This window comes from Mytilus edulis, chromosome 12 (genome assembly GCF_963676685.1).
Source record: "Mytilus edulis chromosome 12, xbMytEdul2.2, whole genome shotgun sequence".
Classification (NCBI taxonomy): domain Eukaryota; kingdom Metazoa; phylum Mollusca; class Bivalvia; order Mytilida; family Mytilidae; genus Mytilus; species Mytilus edulis.
Genome location: NC_092355.1, coordinates 43,446,228 through 43,472,567, shown reverse-complemented (window position 1 = coordinate 43,472,567; position 26,340 = coordinate 43,446,228). Strand labels below are relative to the sequence as shown.

General features: G+C 33.9%; 1 long non-coding RNA gene across 1 annotated transcript; it reads left to right on the top strand.

Moving 5' to 3' along the window:
• The first annotated feature begins 470 nt into the window (after positions 1-470).
• On the top strand, positions 471-25,764 carry LOC139498533 (uncharacterized). Its single transcript, XR_011657958.1, has 5 exons — positions 471-545; positions 1,553-1,626; positions 2,231-2,315; positions 24,916-25,128; positions 25,593-25,764. It is a non-coding gene; the product is annotated as an uncharacterized lncRNA (long non-coding RNA).
• Positions 25,765-26,340: the final 576 nt, after the last annotated feature.

The following is a 26,340-nucleotide window of genomic DNA, read 5'->3' as shown; positions in this document are numbered from 1 at the left end:
TAAAACACTTAATGAATGAACAACGTTTCCGCTAGCTATAATTAAAGCTAACAGTTTTGTCAAAGTGACAAAAAAAGCTTAAAAGTAAAAACATAGATATTTTTTTTAATGCAAGCATGAAACATCGGAAGCAAGTAAAAATTTCAGCTTCCTGCAAAAGATGATTCTTGGGTGTGATAATCTTGAAAAAAGACAACCACGAATCATCTTTACAATAAATGTACCTATTTTGTTTCAGACATTACATTTTCTAAACAAAAAGAACGATGATTGTTGCCTTGGCTATGTTGGTGATGCTGATATCAAAAGATGTTACTTCTCTGTCTTGCCTTTCAAACGAGGTAAAGAAAGATTTCGATCACTCTAGATTAGCCCTCAAAGAAATGGAAGATCATCTACGAAACACTACCAAGAAGTTTGAAGAAAGTTTCAAGAAAATAACAGCTTCGTTACAGGACCAGCTTGGTGTAACGTTCTTAGTAATGTTGGAGAAAAGATCAAGGAAGTTGACGACGATTTCCAGCTTCTAGGAAAAGATTTGGAGAGTATGTACACCTATACATATTATTTCCTTATTTGCCACATGCAGTTTGTTGAAAATATCTAGTTTGATTACCACCCTTGAACTTTAGTTGATTAATATTTGGGTGGGTGATTCTAAAACATAGAAATCTAACTGTTTGAATTGGAAGCTTACGTTAAAATGTTGACTAGCAAAAACCTTTTAATTGGGAGCAATATAACTCATTCTATTCACGAACACTCTTAATTTGAAATACTTACCGTTTGTTTGGACAAGTACTTTTGGGTTGTTTGTCAAAACAAATGTTCTATATTTTTGCAGTTGTTTCACATCTGTAAATTCATTTCTATTCGTAGCTTCTGTGAACTTGGTGTGTAATTACAGGATCTGGAAGTCTATAGTTATCATTTATTAAGAATTTACAAATATAAAGACAAAACTGTTAAATTATCTTTTGATAGACGACAATTCTTATCCCTTTAAAAATACAAAAACAAAAGACGTACTGGTTTGTTTCAATAAAAAAAAACGATGACAAACATAAATACTACAAAATTAATTATTAAACCAATGAGTAAAAAAAAGATATAATTATGGTAAATGCGAATTGTTGGTTACAACAATTTGGCAACTCTAAAAGTGTATTTCTAAGACCAGGTAAACATAAAGGTTAATTGTAGCTACCTTTCAGAACAATTGTTCATGTAGAAATAAAAAGATGATGTATGAATAACAATGAGCTAACACTTCATGGAACACTAATTATACATGATACATCATAATTACAGATTACAGAACGAGAAGAAACTATCTTAGATGTATAACTGTACATTTTAAAGAAACTGTAAATAATTGGTTACCTTCGATAGAATCTAATAAAAGTATGCGTTTGTGGTGGTTATTGACCTTAAATGTTTTATGTATTTGACTGTTATTCTCGTGCGAACGTTATAAGGGTTATCCCATGAACATGTATCTTGTTTTTATAAAAAAAAACAACATTGTATTGTATAAATGTTGTTGTTGTAGAAAACACGTGGCACAAATACAATGGACACTGTTACTACTACAGTTCTGAATCACAAAACTGGTTCAATGCTGAGGTTTGATAATTACTTATATAACTTTGTATAAATATTAAAAATACCAAGGTGAAATGAGTTGTGTCGATTATTTTGATGTTAAATAATGGATGGGTGTACCTTATTTTAAGCATACATATCTTTTTAAAAGGATGACTTCTGAAGAAATACACAAAGTTACATAAATCTCCAAGATCAAACATATTATGACAGGTACGTCTTGACTACTTCATTTTCGTTAATATCTTTAGGAAAAAGTTGAACGTAGAGATTGAATTTTAGTTCTAAATATGTAGTATCCTTTTGCATGGTGATAGTGAAATGAAACGAATTAATGACATAAAGTTTATTGTTTGGATGTTGTTAATACTAATCAGTGTTATGTATGAAAGTGAAAAAAAGTATTTGATATGTAATTGGGTTTGGTGTTCACTCTTTAAGATGAAAAAATCAAACATAATGGAATTAAATACAGCGAGTATGTCTGCGTTAATTTCAAAGTCGTTATTTATTTTAAACCTTTGACATTGGTGACATTATCAAATCACAATGAACGTTACAAACAATGTTGCATGAGAATACATAATAATTGAATTCTTGATTATGATGTTACGTATTTTTCTAGAGAAAATGCAGGGAACTAGGTGGCTACATTATCAAAACTGGAAACAGCAAAGAAAATGAACATATCTATGCAAGCAGACCAAAAAGTAATTAAATAGTTCCATCTGGAGTTTTTCTTTAATAATTGTGTGGTTTATATTGAACGTGATACAGTAAGACGGAAAATGATTGATCAAAACAAAGTAAAATCTTGAAAAAGTAAAAAAATCGACAGAGAAAGACATTTATATCTGATCAATCAGGTCAAACATTTCAGAATCAGCACTAAAGAAGATAGTCTAAATGATTGATCTTGAAAAACAAAATTGTATGAAAATGAAAATGCTCTTTTTAATTCATTTCAATGAAAAGTTCTTTCATATTTATTGGTTTGCCTTCGATTTCTTTTTAATGCATTATTAATCTCAATATTTTCCGTTCAAACAAATAACTGCTGACTTACAAATGCTTATTAAGTCTTTTCACTTTTTTGTGAAAAGACTTATTGTATTTGTTCTGATTATTATTATTATTATTATTATTATTAGGTCTTTCCACTTTTCTGTGGAAAGACCTATTGTTTTTCTTCTGATTATTTTTTTTTTTTTTTTCTTCCGCCTAATTTTGTTCTTGCGATAAACATTTGTTTCGCAATAAGTCGCTTAGATATTTGGTATATGATATCGAACAGTTGATGCGCTTTTGAAATTTACCCTGCGTAAACGAATACTTTTCTTTGTAGGAGTTATCTCCCCAAACACTGTTTTCCTTGTTAGCGCATCTCCTTCCCAACCGTAAAAGATTATGACAAATTTATTTTACAAAATTGCTCGTTATATCCTTGGCATGATTTGTCCTATTTTGACCGAAGCGATATGACCCCTCCATATGAGAGTTATTTCCCCTTATGCATCTGATATAAGTGATATGAATTTCTATCTTATAAATCATAAGTGATAGAGACCTAGGATCTTTTGATTTGAGGTCCTTGGTCCAAAAAAATGAAAATTAGGTCAAGGTCAAAGGTCAAGGTCATATTCTAATATTTGAATTTGGCTTATTTTCACTTATATCCAAAGACTGTATAAGATATCAACAAATTATTTTTACTAAATTGTTAGTTGCGACATGTCGTAAGATGTAAATTTTGATTGCAAGCGTACGTTGAATGTAAAAGGGAGTTTTCTCCCCTCTTGTATTTAAAAATACGCGTTTGGTGATATAACTCATTAACTAAATATAATTAAGACCTATGGTCTTTTGATTTGAGGTCTTTGGTGTATGACCTTGAAATTGATCTCAAGGTCATAGCTTAATTTGACGTTCTAGATTTTGACCTTTGCTTTTATTCTATATGTATACATGATAAAGATATACAACTTTTAGAAAAAGGTTTCAAACCATTTAACCTTGAAAAAAACAACCGGAAGTGACCTTTTGTAAACCGGAAGTAGCTATTTTTTTGTACTTTATTAATATAAAAGTATAAAGAACCAGATATTTTTGGAATTAGTGTCAAGTAAATATTCAAATATAATCGGAAGTAACATTTTTCAAACCGGAAGTAACAAATTATCTCCCTTATTTAAAAAAAATGTATGGAAACAATATATTTTTGGAATCAGCTTACCAGGAGCTATCATTTGACGATTGAAATGACATTTTAAACTTAGTTTCACAACTTTTCATATCAAAATACATTGTTTTGATGGAAAGACCTTCAATTGTTCTCTGAACAATTGGTTTTTAATTATTATTATTATTTTTTTTTTTCTTCCGCCAAATTTTGTTCTTGCGATAAATGTTTGTTTCGCAATATGTCGCTTAGATTTTTTTTCATATTGTATCGTATAGGTTATGCGCTTTTAAATTTCACCCTGCTAAGCCGAACCATTTTCTTTGTAAGAGTTATCTCCCTATTCACTGTTTGTCATGTGTGTGCATCTCCTTCGTAACAAAATAAGAAAGCGACAAAATTCTTTTTACAAATTGTTCGTTACATCCTCAGGAATTTTTGGCTAATTTGGATCGAAGCGATTCGATGAAATTTTATAGGAGTTATCTACCTTTACGGAATAAATTTGTCGGTATGTTTTTTTAACTCATAAACCGTTAACCGTATAACCCTGGAATGTTTTTATTTGAGTCCCCTGATTCCTAACTTAGAAAATTAGGTCAAGGTCAAAGGTCAAGGTCATATTTTAGATTTTCATATGTCTTTGATTTCCCTATAATTCTTGAATGGTTATAGATACAGAAAATTTAAGCAGTGAAAAATGTTAAGTACTTCAAGGGGCAACTTTTTTACATTATGACTATATTGATTTTACCATCATGTAAGGGACATAACTCCCATCGATGGTTTTTAAAAAGCCATATTTAGGCAAAACTCTTAAACAAAGGTCCTTGACCCATAGGGTCTTTTGCAATGACCTTGTGGAGCAATGACCTTGACGAAGGTCACAAGGTCAAAGGTCAAGGTCATCAAATTATGTGGTTTTGGCACTATTTAAACAGTTTTATGTGTGTTTGAATTTCAACCAACCAACCAACCAATCAACCAACCAACCAACCAATCAATCAATCAATCAATCAATCAATCAATCAATCAATCAATCAATCAATCAATCAATCAATGTTTCCGTTTCATGTGTTTGATACGGGATTCAAGGTCTCTTTTTTTTCCGCTTGTTTTAATTGAGCCTATCAAACGTGTTTAACCAACATGTTTAACAAATATGTTTAACTAACGTGTTTAACCAACATGTTTAACCAACGTGTTTAACCAACCAACCAACCAACCAACCAACCAACCAACCAATCAATCAATCAATCAATGCATGTTTCCGTTTCATGTGTTAAATACGGGATCCAAGATGTTTTTTTTTCGCTCGTTTAAATTGAGCCTATCTAACGTGTTTAACCAGCCAACGTGTTTAACCAACGTGTTTAACCAACATGTTTAACCAACCAACCAACCAACCAACCAACCAACCACCCAACCAATCAATCAATCAATCAATGCATGTTTCCGTTTCATGTGTTAAATACGGGATCCAAGATGGTTTTTTTCGCTCGTTTAAATTGAGCCTATATAACGTGTTTAACCAGCCAACGTGTTTAACCAACGTGTTTAACCAACATGTTTAACCAACGTGTTTAACCAACTTACCAACCAACCAACCAACCAACCAATCAATCAATCAATGCATGTTTGCGTTTCATGTGTTAAATACGGGATCCAAGATGTTTTTTTTTCGCTTGTTTAAATTGAGCCTATCTAACGTGTTTAACCAGCCAACGTGTTTAACCAACGTGTTTAACCAACTTACCAACCAACCAACCAACCAACCAACCAATCAATCAATCAATGCATGTTTCCGTTTCATGTGTTAAATACGGGATCCAAGATGGTTTTTTTCGCTCGTTTAAATTGAGCCTATCTAACGTGTTTAACCAGCCAACGTGTTTAACCAACGTGTTTAACCAACATGTTTAACCAACGTGTTTAACCAACTTACCAACCAACCAACCAACCAACCAACCAATCAATCAATCAATGCATGTTTGCGTTTCATGTGTTAAATACGGGATCCAAGATGGTTTTTTTCGCTTGTTTAAATTGAGCCTATCTAACGTGTTTAACCAGCCAACGTGTTTAACCAACGTGTTTAACCAACATGTTTAACCAACCAACCAACCACCCAACCGATCAATCAATCAATCAATGCATGTTTCCGTTTCATGTGTTAAATACGGGATCCAAGATGTTTTTTTTCCGCTTGTTTAAATTGAGCCTCTCCAACGTGTTTAACCAGCCAACGTGTTTAACCAATATGTTTAACCAAGGTGTTTAACCAATATGTTTAACCAACATGTTTAACCAACGTGTTTAACCAACCAACCAACCAACCAATCAATGCATGTTTCCGTTTCATGTGTTAAATACGGGATCCAATTTTGAGCCTATCCAATGTGTTTAACCAACCAACCAACCAACCAATGCATGTTTCCGTTTCATGTGTTAAATACGGGATCCGAGATGGTTTTTTTTTTTCGCTTGTTCAAATTGAGTCTATCAAACGTGTTTAACCAGCCAACGTGTTTAACCGACATGTTTAACCAACATGTTTAACCAACGTGTTTAACCAACCAACCAACCAACCAACCAATAAATAAATCAATGCATGTTTCCGTTTCATGTGTTAAATACGGGATCCAAGATGGTTTTTTTTCGCTTGTTAAAATTGAGCCTATCAAACGTGTTTAACCAACGTGTTAAACCAACATGTTTAACCAACGTGTTTAACCAACCAACCAACCAACCAATCAATCACTTAATGTATGTTTCCGTGTCATGCGTTTAATACGGGATGCAAGGTCTCTTGAGGTCTTTTTCCCCTTGTTCTAAGTGACCCTATCAAACGTGTTTAATCAACCAACCAACAAACCAACCAACCAACCAATCAATCAACCAACTAATCAATCAATCAATATGTATGACTGTTTATTTATGACAGTTTATTGAAGGAACAAACTCTCAATTATTCAAGAAAATTTTTATTTTATTATTGTTCTTACGTCTCTTCTGAAAAAAAAATCCACATATTCTCTGAAACTACAAGTCCAATCGACCTGAAAATTTGCAGTCAGCAGGGCATACATGTACTGAAGGTTCATAAAAAAACTTTTTGCAGATATCTCTCAAGACTTTTCCTAGAAAAAAGAAATGGCAATGCAGTAAAAATCGCTTGCTAGGTCCGTCAATCTCAGTTAAAACCTAAAAGAAAATGTCCGCTCCGAGATTGAAATACTAATCTGTGTTACAAACAGGTGCTGAAAAATGTACATTATCAGAAAATAATCAATAAATGTGTTTTAAAGTTACAACGGATCGATTAAATCCAAAACATGCACTGCTGGTGAACTGTGATCAAAATGTCAATTTCCTACAATGACAAAAGAAATTACATTGTGTGCATTCCGTCTCTATACATGTTGTCTGTTCAAAGTCCCCACCTAAAAAGAAATAAAAAGACTATCTTTTCGTTATTATAAACCCGTGTCACGTGATGTGGCGCGCGCGCTGTACCTAAAATAAAAGAAAAACTTTCCAAACTAAACATGAAACTTCTCCGGTAACAATAATATAGACCCCATACAGAAACGAACAAACAAACAAACAAACAAACAAACAAACAAACAAACCCCCCCCCCCCCCCCCCCCCCAAATTCAATTAATTTTAAAGGGGGAAAGACCCCCTACAATTGCTTTTTTAAAGCAATTGATTTATATTTATTATTATTATTATTTTTTTTTTTCTTCCGCCAAATTTTGTTCTTGCGATAAATGTTTGTTTCGCAATATGTCGCTTAGATTTTTTTTCATATTGTATCGTATAGGTTATGCGCTTTTAAATTTCACCCTGCTAAGCCGAACCATTTTCTTTGTAAGAGTTATCTCCCTATTCACTGTTTGTCATGTGTGTGCATCTCCTTCGTAACAAAATAAGAAAGCGACAAAATTCTTTTTACAAATTGTTCGTTACATCCTCAGGAATTTTTGGCTAATTTGGATCGAAGCGATTCGATGAAATTTTATAGGAGTTATCTACCTTTACGGAATAAATTTGTCGGTATGTTTTTTTAACTCATAAACCGTTAACCGTATAACCCTGGAATGTTTTTATTTGAGTCCCCTGATTCCTAACTTAGAAAATTAGGTCAAGGTCAAAGGTCAAGGTCATATTTTAGATTTTCATATGTCTTTGATTTCCCTATAATTCTTGAATGGTTATAGATACAGAAAATTTAAGCAGTGAAAAATGTTAAGTACTTCAAGGGGCAACTTTTTTACATTATGACTATATTGATTTTACCATCATGTAAGGGACATAACTCCCATCGATGGTTTTTAAAAAGCCATATTTAGGCAAAACTCTTAAACAAAGGTCCTTGACCCATAGGGTCTTTTGCAATGACCTTGTGGAGCAATGACCTTGACGAAGGTCACAAGGTCAAAGGTCAAGGTCATCAAATTATGTGGTTTTGGCACTATTTAAACAGTTTTATGTGTGTTTGAATTTCAACCAACCAACCAACCAATCAACCAACCAACCAACCAATCAATCAATCAATCAATCAATCAATCAATCAATCAATCAATCAATCAATCAATCAATCAATGTTTCCGTTTCATGTGTTTGATACGGGATTCAAGGTCTCTTTTTTTTCCGCTTGTTTTAATTGAGCCTATCAAACGTGTTTAACCAACATGTTTAACAAATATGTTTAACTAACGTGTTTAACCAACATGTTTAACCAACGTGTTTAACCAACCAACCAACCAACCAACCAACCAACCAACCAATCAATCAATCAATCAATGCATGTTTCCGTTTCATGTGTTAAATACGGGATCCAAGATGTTTTTTTTTCGCTCGTTTAAATTGAGCCTATCTAACGTGTTTAACCAGCCAACGTGTTTAACCAACGTGTTTAACCAACATGTTTAACCAACCAACCAACCAACCAACCAACCAACCACCCAACCAATCAATCAATCAATCAATGCATGTTTCCGTTTCATGTGTTAAATACGGGATCCAAGATGGTTTTTTTCGCTCGTTTAAATTGAGCCTATATAACGTGTTTAACCAGCCAACGTGTTTAACCAACGTGTTTAACCAACATGTTTAACCAACGTGTTTAACCAACTTACCAACCAACCAACCAACCAACCAATCAATCAATCAATGCATGTTTGCGTTTCATGTGTTAAATACGGGATCCAAGATGTTTTTTTTTCGCTTGTTTAAATTGAGCCTATCTAACGTGTTTAACCAGCCAACGTGTTTAACCAACGTGTTTAACCAACTTACCAACCAACCAACCAACCAACCAACCAATCAATCAATCAATGCATGTTTCCGTTTCATGTGTTAAATACGGGATCCAAGATGGTTTTTTTCGCTCGTTTAAATTGAGCCTATCTAACGTGTTTAACCAGCCAACGTGTTTAACCAACGTGTTTAACCAACATGTTTAACCAACGTGTTTAACCAACTTACCAACCAACCAACCAACCAACCAACCAATCAATCAATCAATGCATGTTTGCGTTTCATGTGTTAAATACGGGATCCAAGATGGTTTTTTTCGCTTGTTTAAATTGAGCCTATCTAACGTGTTTAACCAGCCAACGTGTTTAACCAACGTGTTTAACCAACATGTTTAACCAACCAACCAACCACCCAACCGATCAATCAATCAATCAATGCATGTTTCCGTTTCATGTGTTAAATACGGGATCCAAGATGTTTTTTTTCCGCTTGTTTAAATTGAGCCTCTCCAACGTGTTTAACCAGCCAACGTGTTTAACCAATATGTTTAACCAAGGTGTTTAACCAATATGTTTAACCAACATGTTTAACCAACGTGTTTAACCAACCAACCAACCAACCAATCAATGCATGTTTCCGTTTCATGTGTTAAATACGGGATCCAATTTTGAGCCTATCCAATGTGTTTAACCAACCAACCAACCAACCAATGCATGTTTCCGTTTCATGTGTTAAATACGGGATCCGAGATGGTTTTTTTTTTTCGCTTGTTCAAATTGAGTCTATCAAACGTGTTTAACCAGCCAACGTGTTTAACCGACATGTTTAACCAACATGTTTAACCAACGTGTTTAACCAACCAACCAACCAACCAACCAATAAATAAATCAATGCATGTTTCCGTTTCATGTGTTAAATACGGGATCCAAGATGGTTTTTTTTCGCTTGTTAAAATTGAGCCTATCAAACGTGTTTAACCAACGTGTTAAACCAACATGTTTAACCAACGTGTTTAACCAACCAACCAACCAACCAATCAATCACTTAATGTATGTTTCCGTGTCATGCGTTTAATACGGGATGCAAGGTCTCTTGAGGTCTTTTTCCCCTTGTTCTAAGTGACCCTATCAAACGTGTTTAATCAACCAACCAACAAACCAACCAACCAACCAATCAATCAACCAACTAATCAATCAATCAATATGTATGACTGTTTATTTATGACAGTTTATTGAAGGAACAAACTCTCAATTATTCAAGAAAATTTTTATTTTATTATTGTTCTTACGTCTCTTCTGAAAAAAAAATCCACATATTCTCTGAAACTACAAGTCCAATCGACCTGAAAATTTGCAGTCAGCAGGGCATACATGTACTGAAGGTTCATAAAAAAACTTTTTGCAGATATCTCTCAAGACTTTTCCTAGAAAAAAGAAATGGCAATGCAGTAAAAATCGCTTGCTAGGTCCGTCAATCTCAGTTAAAACCTAAAAGAAAATGTCCGCTCCGAGATTGAAATACTAATCTGTGTTACAAACAGGTGCTGAAAAATGTACATTATCAGAAAATAATCAATAAATGTGTTTTAAAGTTACAACGGATCGATTAAATCCAAAACATGCACTGCTGGTGAACTGTGATCAAAATGTCAATTTCCTACAATGACAAAAGAAATTACATTGTGTGCATTCCGTCTCTATACATGTTGTCTGTTCAAAGTCCCCACCTAAAAAGAAATAAAAAGACTATCTTTTCGTTATTATAAACCCGTGTCACGTGATGTGGCGCGCGCGCTGTACCTAAAATAAAAGAAAAACTTTCCAAACTAAACATGAAACTTCTCCGGTAACAATAATATAGACCCCATACAGAAACGAACAAACAAACAAACAAACAAACAAACAAACAAACAAACCCCCCCCCCCCCCCCCCCCAAATTCAATTAATTTTAAAGGGGGAAAGACCCCCTACAATTGCTTTTTTAAAGCAATTGATTTATATTTATTATTATTATTATTTTTTTTTTTCTTCCGCCAAATTTTGTTCTTGCGATAAATGTTTGTTTCGCAATATGTCGCTTAGATTTTTTTTCATATTGTATCGTATAGGTTATGCGCTTTTAAATTTCACCCTGCTAAGCCGAACCATTTTCTTTGTAAGAGTTATCTCCCTATTCACTGTTTGTCATGTGTGTGCATCTCCTTCGTAACAAAATAAGAAAGCGACAAAATTCTTTTTACAAATTGTTCGTTACATCCTCAGGAATTTTTGGCTAATTTGGATCGAAGCGATTCGATGAAATTTTATAGGAGTTATCTACCTTTACGGAATAAATTTGTCGGTATGTTTTTTTAACTCATAAACCGTTAACCGTATAACCCTGGAATGTTTTTATTTGAGTCCCCTGATTCCTAACTTAGAAAATTAGGTCAAGGTCAAAGGTCAAGGTCATATTTTAGATTTTCATATGTCTTTGATTTCCCTATAATTCTTGAATGGTTATAGATACAGAAAATTTAAGCAGTGAAAAATGTTAAGTACTTCAAGGGGCAACTTTTTTACATTATGACTATATTGATTTTACCATCATGTAAGGGACATAACTCCCATCGATGGTTTTTAAAAAGCCATATTTAGGCAAAACTCTTAAACAAAGGTCCTTGACCCATAGGGTCTTTTGCAATGACCTTGTGGAGCAATGACCTTGACGAAGGTCACAAGGTCAAAGGTCAAGGTCATCAAATTATGTGGTTTTGGCACTATTTAAACAGTTTTATGTGTGTTTGAATTTCAACCAACCAACCAACCAATCAACCAACCAACCAACCAATCAATCAATCAATCAATCAATCAATCAATCAATCAATCAATCAATCAATCAATCAATCAATGTTTCCGTTTCATGTGTTTGATACGGGATTCAAGGTCTCTTTTTTTTCCGCTTGTTTTAATTGAGCCTATCAAACGTGTTTAACCAACATGTTTAACAAATATGTTTAACTAACGTGTTTAACCAACATGTTTAACCAACGTGTTTAACCAACCAACCAACCAACCAACCAACCAACCAACCAATCAATCAATCAATCAATGCATGTTTCCGTTTCATGTGTTAAATACGGGATCCAAGATGTTTTTTTTTCGCTCGTTTAAATTGAGCCTATCTAACGTGTTTAACCAGCCAACGTGTTTAACCAACGTGTTTAACCAACATGTTTAACCAACCAACCAACCAACCAACCAACCAACCACCCAACCAATCAATCAATCAATCAATGCATGTTTCCGTTTCATGTGTTAAATACGGGATCCAAGATGGTTTTTTTCGCTCGTTTAAATTGAGCCTATATAACGTGTTTAACCAGCCAACGTGTTTAACCAACGTGTTTAACCAACATGTTTAACCAACGTGTTTAACCAACTTACCAACCAACCAACCAACCAACCAATCAATCAATCAATGCATGTTTGCGTTTCATGTGTTAAATACGGGATCCAAGATGTTTTTTTTTCGCTTGTTTAAATTGAGCCTATCTAACGTGTTTAACCAGCCAACGTGTTTAACCAACGTGTTTAACCAACTTACCAACCAACCAACCAACCAACCAACCAATCAATCAATCAATGCATGTTTCCGTTTCATGTGTTAAATACGGGATCCAAGATGGTTTTTTTCGCTCGTTTAAATTGAGCCTATCTAACGTGTTTAACCAGCCAACGTGTTTAACCAACGTGTTTAACCAACATGTTTAACCAACGTGTTTAACCAACTTACCAACCAACCAACCAACCAACCAACCAATCAATCAATCAATGCATGTTTGCGTTTCATGTGTTAAATACGGGATCCAAGATGGTTTTTTTCGCTTGTTTAAATTGAGCCTATCTAACGTGTTTAACCAGCCAACGTGTTTAACCAACGTGTTTAACCAACATGTTTAACCAACCAACCAACCACCCAACCGATCAATCAATCAATCAATGCATGTTTCCGTTTCATGTGTTAAATACGGGATCCAAGATGTTTTTTTTCCGCTTGTTTAAATTGAGCCTCTCCAACGTGTTTAACCAGCCAACGTGTTTAACCAATATGTTTAACCAAGGTGTTTAACCAATATGTTTAACCAACATGTTTAACCAACGTGTTTAACCAACCAACCAACCAACCAATCAATGCATGTTTCCGTTTCATGTGTTAAATACGGGATCCAATTTTGAGCCTATCCAATGTGTTTAACCAACCAACCAACCAACCAATGCATGTTTCCGTTTCATGTGTTAAATACGGGATCCGAGATGGTTTTTTTTTTTCGCTTGTTCAAATTGAGTCTATCAAACGTGTTTAACCAGCCAACGTGTTTAACCGACATGTTTAACCAACATGTTTAACCAACGTGTTTAACCAACCAACCAACCAACCAACCAATAAATAAATCAATGCATGTTTCCGTTTCATGTGTTAAATACGGGATCCAAGATGGTTTTTTTTCGCTTGTTAAAATTGAGCCTATCAAACGTGTTTAACCAACGTGTTAAACCAACATGTTTAACCAACGTGTTTAACCAACCAACCAACCAACCAATCAATCACTTAATGTATGTTTCCGTGTCATGCGTTTAATACGGGATGCAAGGTCTCTTGAGGTCTTTTTCCCCTTGTTCTAAGTGACCCTATCAAACGTGTTTAATCAACCAACCAACAAACCAACCAACCAACCAATCAATCAACCAACTAATCAATCAATCAATATGTATGACTGTTTATTTATGACAGTTTATTGAAGGAACAAACTCTCAATTATTCAAGAAAATTTTTATTTTATTATTGTTCTTACGTCTCTTCTGAAAAAAAAATCCACATATTCTCTGAAACTACAAGTCCAATCGACCTGAAAATTTGCAGTCAGCAGGGCATACATGTACTGAAGGTTCATAAAAAAACTTTTTGCAGATATCTCTCAAGACTTTTCCTAGAAAAAAGAAATGGCAATGCAGTAAAAATCGCTTGCTAGGTCCGTCAATCTCAGTTAAAACCTAAAAGAAAATGTCCGCTCCGAGATTGAAATACTAATCTGTGTTACAAACAGGTGCTGAAAAATGTACATTATCAGAAAATAATCAATAAATGTGTTTTAAAGTTACAACGGATCGATTAAATCCAAAACATGCACTGCTGGTGAACTGTGATCAAAATGTCAATTTCCTACAATGACAAAAGAAATTACATTGTGTGCATTCCGTCTCTATACATGTTGTCTGTTCAAAGTCCCCACCTAAAAAGAAATAAAAAGACTATCTTTTCGTTATTATAAACCCGTGTCACGTGATGTGGCGCGCGCGCTGTACCTAAAATAAAAGAAAAACTTTCCAAACTAAACATGAAACTTCTCCGGTAACAATAATATAGACCCCATACAGAAACGAACAAACAAACAAACAAACAAACAAACAAACAAACAAACCCCCCCCCCCCCCCCCAAATTCAATTAATTTTAAAGGGGGAAAGACCCCCTACAATTGCTTTTTTAAAGCAATTGATTTATATTTATTATTATTATTATTTTTTTTTTTCTTCCGCCAAATTTTGTTCTTGCGATAAATGTTTGTTTCGCAATATGTCGCTTAGATTTTTTTTCATATTGTATCGTATAGGTTATGCGCTTTTAAATTTCACCCTGCTAAGCCGAACCATTTTCTTTGTAAGAGTTATCTCCCTATTCACTGTTTGTCATGTGTGTGCATCTCCTTCGTAACAAAATAAGAAAGCGACAAAATTCTTTTTACAAATTGTTCGTTACATCCTCAGGAATTTTTGGCTAATTTGGATCGAAGCGATTCGATGAAATTTTATAGGAGTTATCTACCTTTACGGAATAAATTTGTCGGTATGTTTTTTTAACTCATAAACCGTTAACCGTATAACCCTGGAATGTTTTTATTTGAGTCCCCTGATTCCTAACTTAGAAAATTAGGTCAAGGTCAAAGGTCAAGGTCATATTTTAGATTTTCATATGTCTTTGATTTCCCTATAATTCTTGAATGGTTATAGATACAGAAAATTTAAGCAGTGAAAAATGTTAAGTACTTCAAGGGGCAACTTTTTTACATTATGACTATATTGATTTTACCATCATGTAAGGGACATAACTCCCATCGATGGTTTTTAAAAAGCCATATTTAGGCAAAACTCTTAAACAAAGGTCCTTGACCCATAGGGTCTTTTGCAATGACCTTGTGGAGCAATGACCTTGACGAAGGTCACAAGGTCAAAGGTCAAGGTCATCAAATTATGTGGTTTTGGCACTATTTAAACAGTTTTATGTGTGTTTGAATTTCAACCAACCAACCAACCAATCAACCAACCAACCAACCAATCAATCAATCAATCAATCAATCAATCAATCAATCAATCAATCAATCAATCAATCAATCAATGTTTCCGTTTCATGTGTTTGATACGGGATTCAAGGTCTCTTTTTTTTCCGCTTGTTTTAATTGAGCCTATCAAACGTGTTTAACCAACATGTTTAACAAATATGTTTAACTAACGTGTTTAACCAACATGTTTAACCAACGTGTTTAACCAACCAACCAACCAACCAACCAACCAACCAACCAATCAATCAATCAATCAATGCATGTTTCCGTTTCATGTGTTAAATACGGGATCCAAGATGTTTTTTTTTCGCTCGTTTAAATTGAGCCTATCTAACGTGTTTAACCAGCCAACGTGTTTAACCAACGTGTTTAACCAACATGTTTAACCAACCAACCAACCAACCAACCAACCAACCACCCAACCAATCAATCAATCAATCAATGCATGTTTCCGTTTCATGTGTTAAATACGGGATCCAAGATGGTTTTTTTCGCTCGTTTAAATTGAGCCTATATAACGTGTTTAACCAGCCAACGTGTTTAACCAACGTGTTTAACCAACATGTTTAACCAACGTGTTTAACCAACTTACCAACCAACCAACCAACCAACCAATCAATCAATCAATGCATGTTTGCGTTTCATGTGTTAAATACGGGATCCAAGATGTTTTTTTTTCGCTTGTTTAAATTGAGCCTATCTAACGTGTTTAACCAGCCAACGTGTTTAACCAACGTGTTTAACCAACTTACCAACCAACCAACCAACCAACCAACCAATCAATCAATCAATGCATGTTTCCGTTTCATGTGTTAAATACGGGATCCAAGATGGTTTTTTTCGCTCGTTTAAATTGAGCCTATCTAACGTGTTTAACCAGCCAACGTGTTTAACCAACGTGTTTAACCAACATGTTTAACCAACGTGTTTAACCAACTTACCAACCAACCAACCAACCAACCAACCAATCAATCAATCAATGCATGTTTGCGTTTCATGTGTTAAATACGGGATCCAAGATGGTTTTTTTCGCTTGTTTAAATTGAGCCTATCTAACGTGTTTAACCAGCCAACGTGTTTAACCAACGTGTTTAACCAACATGTTTAACCAACCAACCAACCACCCAACCGATCAATCAATCAATCAATGCATGTTTCCGTTTCATGTGTTAAATACGGGATCCAAGATGTTTTTTTTCCGCTTGTTTAAATTGAGCCTCTCCAACGTGTTTAACCAGCCAACGTGTTTAACCAATATGTTTAACCAAGGTGTTTAACCAATATGTTTAACCAACATGTTTAACCAACGTGTTTAACCAACCAACCAACCAACCAATCAATGCATGTTTCCGTTTCATGTGTTAAATACGGGATCCAATTTTGAGCCTATCCAATGTGTTTAACCAACCAACCAACCAACCAATGCATGTTTCCGTTTCATGTGTTAAATACGGGATCCGAGATGGTTTTTTTTTTTCGCTTGTTCAAATTGAGTCTATCAAACGTGTTTAACCAGCCAACGTGTTTAACCGACATGTTTAACCAACATGTTTAACCAACGTGTTTAACCAACCAACCAACCAACCAACCAATAAATAAATCAATGCATGTTTCCGTTTCATGTGTTAAATACGGGATCCAAGATGGTTTTTTTTCGCTTGTTAAAATTGAGCCTATCAAACGTGTTTAACCAACGTGTTAAACCAACATGTTTAACCAACGTGTTTAACCAACCAACCAACCAACCAATCAATCACTTAATGTATGTTTCCGTGTCATGCGTTTAATACGGGATGCAAGGTCTCTTGAGGTCTTTTTCCCCTTGTTCTAAGTGACCCTATCAAACGTGTTTAATCAACCAACCAACAAACCAACCAACCAACCAATCAATCAACCAACTAATCAATCAATCAATATGTATGACTGTTTATTTATGACAGTTTATTGAAGGAACAAACTCTCAATTATTCAAGAAAATTTTTATTTTATTATTGTTCTTACGTCTCTTCTGAAAAAAAAATCCACATATTCTCTGAAACTACAAGTCCAATCGACCTGAAAATTTGCAGTCAGCAGGGCATACATGTACTGAAGGTTCATAAAAAAACTTTTTGCAGATATCTCTCAAGACTTTTCCTAGAAAAAAGAAATGGCAATGCAGTAAAAATCGCTTGCTAGGTCCGTCAATCTCAGTTAAAACCTAAAAGAAAATGTCCGCTCCGAGATTGAAATACTAATCTGTGTTACAAACAGGTGCTGAAAAATGTACATTATCAGAAAATAATCAATAAATGTGTTTTAAAGTTACAACGGATCGATTAAATCCAAAACATGCACTGCTGGTGAACTGTGATCAAAATGTCAATTTCCTACAATGACAAAAGAAATTACATTGTGTGCATTCCGTCTCTATACATGTTGTCTGTTCAAAGTCCCCACCTAAAAAGAAATAAAAAGACTATCTTTTCGTTATTATAAACCCGTGTCACGTGATGTGGCGCGCGCGCTGTACCTAAAATAAAAGAAAAACTTTCCAAACTAAACATGAAACTTCTCCGGTAACAATAATATAGACCCCATACAGAAACGAACAAACAAACAAACAAACAAACAAACAAACAAACAAACCCCCCCCCCCCCCCCCCAAATTCAATTAATTTTAAAGGGGGAAAGACCCCCTACAATTGCTTTTTTAAAGCAATTGATTTATATTTATTATTATTATTATTTTTTTTTTTCTTCCGCCAAATTTTGTTCTTGCGATAAATGTTTGTTTCGCAATATGTCGCTTAGATTTTTTTTCATATTGTATCGTATAGGTTATGCGCTTTTAAATTTCACCCTGCTAAGCCGAACCATTTTCTTTGTAAGAGTTATCTCCCTATTCACTGTTTGTCATGTGTGTGCATCTCCTTCGTAACAAAATAAGAAAGCGACAAAATTCTTTTTACAAATTGTTCGTTACATCCTCAGGAATTTTTGGCTAATTTGGATCGAAGCGATTCGATGAAATTTTATAGGAGTTATCTACCTTTACGGAATAAATTTGTCGGTATGTTTTTTTAACTCATAAACCGTTAACCGTATAACCCTGGAATGTTTTTATTTGAGTCCCCTGATTCCTAACTTAGAAAATTAGGTCAAGGTCAAAGGTCAAGGTCATATTTTAGATTTTCATATGTCTTTGATTTCCCTATAATTCTTGAATGGTTATAGATACAGAAAATTTAAGCAGTGAAAAATGTTAAGTACTTCAAGGGGCAACTTTTTTACATTATGACTATATTGATTTTACCATCATGTAAGGGACATAACTCCCATCGATGGTTTTTAAAAAGCCATATTTAGGCAAAACTCTTAAACAAAGGTCCTTGACCCATAGGGTCTTTTGCAATGACCTTGTGGAGCAATGACCTTGACGAAGGTCACAAGGTCAAAGGTCAAGGTCATCAAATTATGTGGTTTTGGCACTATTTAAACAGTTTTATGTGTGTTTGAATTTCAACCAACCAACCAACCAATCAACCAACCAACCAACCAATCAATCAATCAATCAATCAATCAATCAATCAATCAATCAATCAATCAATCAATCAATCAATGTTTCCGTTTCATGTGTTTGATACGGGATTCAAGGTCTCTTTTTTTTCCGCTTGTTTTAATTGAGCCTATCAAACGTGTTTAACCAACATGTTTAACAAATATGTTTAACTAACGTGTTTAACCAACATGTTTAACCAACGTGTTTAACCAACCAACCAACCAACCAACCAACCAACCAACCAATCAATCAATCAATCAATGCATGTTTCCGTTTCATGTGTTAAATACGGGATCCAAGATGTTTTTTTTTCGCTCGTTTAAATTGAGCCTATCTAACGTGTTTAACCAGCCAACGTGTTTAACCAACGTGTTTAACCAACATGTTTAACCAACCAACCAACCAACCAACCAACCAACCACCCAACCAATCAATCAATCAATCAATGCATGTTTCCGTTTCATGTGTTAAATACGGGATCCAAGATGGTTTTTTTCGCTCGTTTAAATTGAGCCTATATAACGTGTTTAACCAGCCAACGTGTTTAACCAACGTGTTTAACCAACATGTTTAACCAACGTGTTTAACCAACTTACCAACCAACCAACCAACCAACCAATCAATCAATCAATGCATGTTTGCGTTTCATGTGTTAAATACGGGATCCAAGATGTTTTTTTTTCGCTTGTTTAAATTGAGCCTATCTAACGTGTTTAACCAGCCAACGTGTTTAACCAACGTGTTTAACCAACTTACCAACCAACCAACCAACCAACCAACCAATCAATCAATCAATGCATGTTTCCGTTTCATGTGTTAAATACGGGATCCAAGATGGTTTTTTTCGCTCGTTTAAATTGAGCCTATCTAACGTGTTTAACCAGCCAACGTGTTTAACCAACGTGTTTAACCAACATGTTTAACCAACGTGTTTAACCAACTTACCAACCAACCAACCAACCAACCAACCAATCAATCAATCAATGCATGTTTGCGTTTCATGTGTTAAATACGGGATCCAAGATGGTTTTTTTCGCTTGTTTAAATTGAGCCTATCTAACGTGTTTAACCAGCCAACGTGTTTAACCAACGTGTTTAACCAACATGTTTAACCAACCAACCAACCACCCAACCGATCAATCAATCAATCAATGCATGTTTCCGTTTCATGTGTTAAATACGGGATCCAAGATGTTTTTTTTCCGCTTGTTTAAATTGAGCCTCTCCAACGTGTTTAACCAGCCAACGTGTTTAACCAATATGTTTAACCAAGGTGTTTAACCAATATGTTTAACCAACATGTTTAACCAACGTGTTTAACCAACCAACCAACCAACCAATCAATGCATGTTTCCGTTTCATGTGTTAAATACGGGATCCAATTTTGAGCCTATCCAATGTGTTTAACCAACCAACCAACCAACCAATGCATGTTTCCGTTTCATGTGTTAAATACGGGATCCGAGATGGTTTTTTTTTTTCGCTTGTTCAAATTGAGTCTATCAAACGTGTTTAACCAGCCAACGTGTTTAACCGACATGTTTAACCAACATGTTTAACCAACGTGTTTAACCAACCAACCAACCAACCAACCAATAAATAAATCAATGCATGTTTCCGTTTCATGTGTTAAATACGGGATCCAAGATGGTTTTTTTTCGCTTGTTAAAATTGAGCCTATCAAACGTGTTTAACCAACGTGTTAAACCAACATGTTTAACCAACGTGTTTAACCAACCAACCAACCAACCAATCAATCACTTAATGTATGTTTCCGTGTCATGCGTTTAATACGGGATGCAAGGTCTCTTGAGGTCTTTTTCCCCTTGTTCTAAGTGACCCTATCAAACGTGTTTAATCAACCAACCAACAAACCAACCAACCAACCAATCAATCAACCAACTAATCAATCAATCAATATGTATGACTGTTTATTTATGACAGTTTATTGAAGGAACAAACTCTCAATTATTCAAGAAAATTTTTATTTTATTATTGTTCTTACGTCTCTTCTGAAAAAAAAATCCACATATTCTCTGAAACTACAAGTCCAATCGACCTGAAAATTTGCAGTCAGCAGGGCATACATGTACTGAAGGTTCATAAAAAAACTTTTTGCAGATATCTCTCAAGACTTTTCCTAGAAAAAAGAAATGGCAATGCAGTAAAAATCGCTTGCTAGGTCCGTCAATCTCAGTTAAAACCTAAAAGAAAATGTCCGCTCCGAGATTGAAATACTAATCTGTGTTACAAACAGGTGCTGAAAAATGTACATTATCAGAAAATAATCAATAAATGTGTTTTAAAGTTACAACGGATCGATTAAATCCAAAACATGCACTGCTGGTGAACTGTGATCAAAATGTCAATTTCCTACAATGACAAAAGAAATTACATTGTGTGCATTCCGTCTCTATACATGTTGTCTGTTCAAAGTCCCCACCTAAAAAGGAATAAAAAGACTATCTTTTCGTTATTATAAACCCGTGTCACGTGATGTGGCGCGCGCGCTGTACCTAAAATAAAAGAAAAACTTTCCAAACTAAACACGAAACTTCTCCGGTAACAATAATATAGACCCCATACAGAAACAAACAAACAAACAAACAAACAAACACCCCCCACCCCCAATTCAATTAATTTTAAAGGGGGAAAGACCCCCTACAATTGCTTTTTTAAAGCAATTGATTTATATTTATTATTATTTTTTTTTTTTTTTTCTTCCGCCAAATTTTGTTCTTGCGCAAAATGTTTGTTTCGCAATATGTCGCTTAGATATTTCCCATATGGTATCGTATAGTTTATGCGCTTTTAAATTTCACCCTGCTAACCCGATCCATTTTCTATGTAAGAGTTATCTCCCTTTTCACTGTTTACCCTCTGTGTGCATCTTCTTCGTAACAAAAAAAGATAGCGACAAAATTCTTTTTACAAACTGTTTGTTACATCCTCAGAAATTTTTGGCTAATTTGGATCGAAGCGATTCGATGAAATTTTATAGGAGTTATCTACCTTTACAAAATAAATTTGTCGGTATGTTCATTTAACTCATAAAGAGTTAACCGTATGACCCTGGAATGTTTTTATTTGAGTCCCCTGGGTCCTAACTTAGAAAATGAGGTCAAGGTCAAAGGTCAAGGTCAAGTTCTCAATTGTGACTTTTGCTTCTTTTTGCATTTTCTCCGACACTTTGAAAGATACATACTAAAGAATAAGTGCAAAATGTCAGCTTTATTGTAATGAAGATATGCTACATTTAATCTTATACAATTTAATGGCATCTTATAGGAGTTATTGCCCCTCAAATGTCTTGATATGAGGTTATTTGATTATGACTTCAACTAAGTTCATTAAAAAGGCATTTGACCTTGTAAAAAAGATTAGGTGACAAATGACCTTGAAAAATGACTACCGGAAGTGACCTTGAGAAAACCGGAAGTAGCCTTTTTTGCAATTTTTTCATCTCAAAGTACCCAGAATCGATATATTTTGTCATAAAGATACATACACTGATTACTGGAGACGAAACATGACTTCCAACAAACCGGAAGTGGCCAATTATTTCCCCATCTACATACAATAGTATATAGAAACTATATATTTTTGGAATCAGTGTGAAATAAGCTATCATATGAGACCGGAAGTGACATTTATTTCACCGGAAGTAGCATATTATCTCCCTTTTATCACTCAAAAACATAATTAAACCATTATTTATCTCATCAGTATGAAGAAACTATCTTCTTATCAAAATTTCTTTGGTGTGGAAAGACTTTCAATTGTTCTCTGAACAATTGGTTTTTAATTATTATTATTATTTTTTTTTTTTTTTTCTTCCGCCTAAATTTTTTTCTTGCGTAGTATTGATATTTCAAAAGATGTCGCTTAGATATTTGGAATATGATGTCGTATAGTTTATACGCTTTAAAAATTTACAACTGCGTAACAAAATACTTTACGTTGTAAGAGTTATCTCCCCAAACACTGTTATTCTTGTGGCCACTACTCCTTCGCAACCGTAAAAGATTACGACAAATTTATTTTACCAAATTGCTCGTTACATCTTCAGGATTAGAATATTCATTCGGACCGAAGCTATCCGGAGACTCCATATGAGAGTTATTTCCCCTTATGCATTTGATATAAGTGATATGTGTTTCTTACTGGTAAACCATCAGTGATATAGGCCTAGGGTCTTTAGATTTGAGGTCCTTGGTCCAAAAAAATGAAAATAAGGTCAAGGTCAAAGGTCAAGGTCATATTCTAAATTTTGATTTTGGCTTATTTTCTCTTATTTTCAACAACCGTGAAAGATATTGACAAATTATTTTTACTAAATTGTGAGTTGTGACATGTTGTAACTTATAAATTTCGGTTGGAAGGGTGCGTAAACAATAAATGAGAGTTTTCGCCCATCTTATATTTAAAATCATGCCTAAAGTGATATAACTCATTAACCATACATATTACAGACCTAGGGTCTTTTTATTTGAGGTCCTTGATTGGTGACCTTGAAATTGAGGTCAAGGTCAAAGGTTAATAGGACGTTCTAGATTTTGACCTTTGCTTTAAATTCATATTTATACATTATAAAGTCATAGGAACTGACATTTTAGATTGATTTTTAATATTTTGATAATAAAATCGATCTTTACTTGTGGAAAGACCTTCAATTGTTCTTTGATCAATTGGTTTTTAATTATTATTATTATTATTATTATTATTATTTTTTTTTTTCTTCCGCCTAATTTTTTTTCTTGCGTAGTATTGTTGTTTAATAAGTTGTCGCTTAGATATTTGGAATATGATATCGTATAGTTTATACGCTTTAAAAATTTACAACCGCGTAACAAAATACTTTACATTGTATGAGTTATCTCCCCGAACACTGTTTTTCTTGTGGCCACTACTCCTTCGCAACCGTAAAAGATTACGACAAATTTATTTTACCAAATTGCTCGTTTCTTCTTCAGGATTAGGATATTCATTTGGACCGAAGCTATCTGGAGACTCCATATGAGAGTTATATCCCCTTATGCATTTGATATAAGTGATATGCGTTTCTTACTGGTAAACCATCAGTGATATAGGCCTAGGGTCTTTGGATTTAAGTTCCTTGGTCCAAAAAAATGAAAATAAGGTCAAGGTCAAAGGTCAAGGTCATATTCTAAATTTTGATTTTGGCTTATTTTCTCTTATTTTCAACAACCGTGAAAGATATTGACAAATTATTTTTACTAAATTGTGAGTTGCGACATGTTGTAACTTATAAATTTTGGTTGGAAGGGTGCGTAAACAATAAATGAGAGTTTTCGCCCATCTTATATTTAAAATCATGCCTAAAGTGATATAACTCATTAACCATACATATTAAAGACCTAGGGTCTTTTGATTTGAGGTCCTTGGTTGGTGACCTTGAAATTGAGGTCAAGGTCAAAGGTTAATAGGACCTTCTAGATTTTGACCTTTGCTTTAAATTCATATTTATACATTATAAAGTCATAGGAACTGACATTTTAGATTGATTTTTAATATTTTGATAATAAAATAGATTTGTACTTGTGGAAAGACCTTCAATTGTTCTCTGAACAATTAGTTTTTAATTATAAATTACTTTTGGTTTGGTTTCTTATACAACAACGATGTATCATTTTCCTAGCATTTAGATTTACTTAGTTCTCAGAACCACATTTTATCTTAATACATAACGTAAGATATAGAATTTTAATACGGAACCAGTCAGGCAAAACATACTGAAATATAAATAGTTTCTTTGCGTAGTGGTAACTTTCAAAATATGTAAAATATATTGATACTTTTGGTAAGAAATTAGTGAATTTAACATAAAAGCAAAACAGCCTAGCATAAGTGGTGTAATGCAATAAGATAATACAAATGAGTGTTACAGAATATTTTAATACATTTGAAAATAAATAAAAATTTTAGACGTTGGATACTGGATCGGATTGACAGATTTGATTGAAGGAGAATTCCGATGGAATTTTGATCAAAGTAAAGCTACTTTTCTACCATGGGTCAGTGGATATGGCAAACAAGGCAGTAGTTACAATTGTGTTGCCATAAATACTGCTGCAAAAGTAGAATGGTTTGATACTTCATGCAACACTGCATATGCATATATATGCGAGAGTAATTTTTGTAAGTTGATAATTAAGCAGCTCAATTTGTATATCTTCTAAAAAACGTAATACAAGATCAGTTGTATGTGACTTCAGAAACTATTTCATAATCAATTGTATATGTTTACTTATCATAATTTTGTTGAAAAACATTATTGACTATTTTATAGATACGCGGTAAAAATGTGCACGATTCACATGTACACGAAAGATGACAAAATATAAGAAAGTTCGTTACTAAAACAATAGTTCAGTACACAACCAAAGCGTACATACAAACCAAATTAAAACTTTGGATTGTAATTAAACAATCAAAGTAACCAACTACATAAAGTAATTGATATGTTTTTGGATCGGCAAATACCATTTTGTAAATACAATATCTAAATGTATACAACATTTTAAATGTCCTTAAACATGTAATACAAAAATGAAGTTATCCATACAAGTGTTAATCATTACTGATTTCTTTTTCATTTGTAGGTTTCTAATTTAGATATGACAGCAACCAAATAAAGAAGACATTGCCTGCATTGTTTGTACTAAGTCTTACTTATTTGTCTATATTGATAATTCTTCATACACAGACAAAACAGTGACAAGGAACCCACATTGAATTTTGGTTTTAAAAGGTTGCAATATCACATTTGAAAAATAAATTCTGTTTACACAGCAACTTTATAACGATTATTTATATAAATTTAGCATTGTCGTTTCTTAATATAATTTCCGTACGAAAAAAAATGATGGATAATGTTAAAACAATTTGCTTAATTCGTACGGAAATTATAATAAGAAAGGACAAGGTCGGCTCTTAAAGTTAACCAGTGAGGGTCGTTTATATTTTCCATAGATAACATAATGACCTAAAATTCTATTGGCTACAAATGACCATGTTGATTCTATTTACACATATTTTAAGTTAAACTACTGTTCTAATTACTACAGAATACACTTATGTGTCATGTTGAAACCATGACTTAAACTACAGGATAACTAATGTATTTAAACTCAGAAATCCTGTTGATGATGGTGCAATGCGATGAAATCTATGAAATGTGAAGTAACTAAAGGATTATTTTTAACCATGAGCAAATGCTTCTTTATACGCAACATGTTAGTCAAGAAAAGAGGCATAGCAATCCATTTAAACTTTTTTCCAAAAGAGTAAAGAATTTAAAATACGTCCAAAACGACAAAACTAGTTTAGTTTAAACATATTTATTAATAG